Here is a 679-nt window from a genome sequence, read left to right on the forward strand (position 1 = left end):
CTGCTGTTCATGCTTTTACTTATCAAAAACAATAATTAAACAACAACAACAATAACAAAAAAACAAGATAAAAACAGATACTATTTTTTTCAGTTCTACTGTCTAAAGCATAGCAGGGATGAGAATTGCCATTAAGGACTCAAGTACACAGAGTAATACAAGTATTAGAAAAACAGCACAGGACAATATCCTGCTTGGAAAGAGATTTTATGAAAAATCTGAAAAATAAAAGTTCAGGGAAGAGAACAAAGCTATGTGCCAAGCACTGTCATGCTTCTACAGTATCACAAATTATTTTCCAATAACCAGGCTAAAAAGAAGGAAAAGTGAAAGGTCATATTGTCCTTTAATGCCTGAGGTAACAAAAGGCTGATTGGGAAAACTGAAACCAAAGGGTTGCCTAGGCGTGTAAAGAAGTTAAAGTAATTAATAACTGTTCCTTAGAGCTTTAAGAAAGCCTATTTCTGAAAAGTTGAGGTGAATTTATATTCCTTCTCTTTTGCAATAAATGTTTTAATTTTTTTTTTTTTTTTTTTTTTTTCATTTACACAGTAGAAAGTTAACAGGGAATTGAGCTGCTGATAGAGAACGATGAACCTACCTAGTCTCTCTAGGAGATACAAATCTATTGTTTTTCATGATCTGTTTCTGCCCATTAAGACTCCATGATTCAAAGAAA

This window comes from Meleagris gallopavo, chromosome 3 (genome assembly GCF_905368555.1).
Source record: "Meleagris gallopavo chromosome 3, MGAL_WU_HG_1.1, whole genome shotgun sequence".
In the NCBI taxonomy this organism is placed as follows: domain Eukaryota; kingdom Metazoa; phylum Chordata; class Aves; order Galliformes; family Phasianidae; genus Meleagris; species Meleagris gallopavo.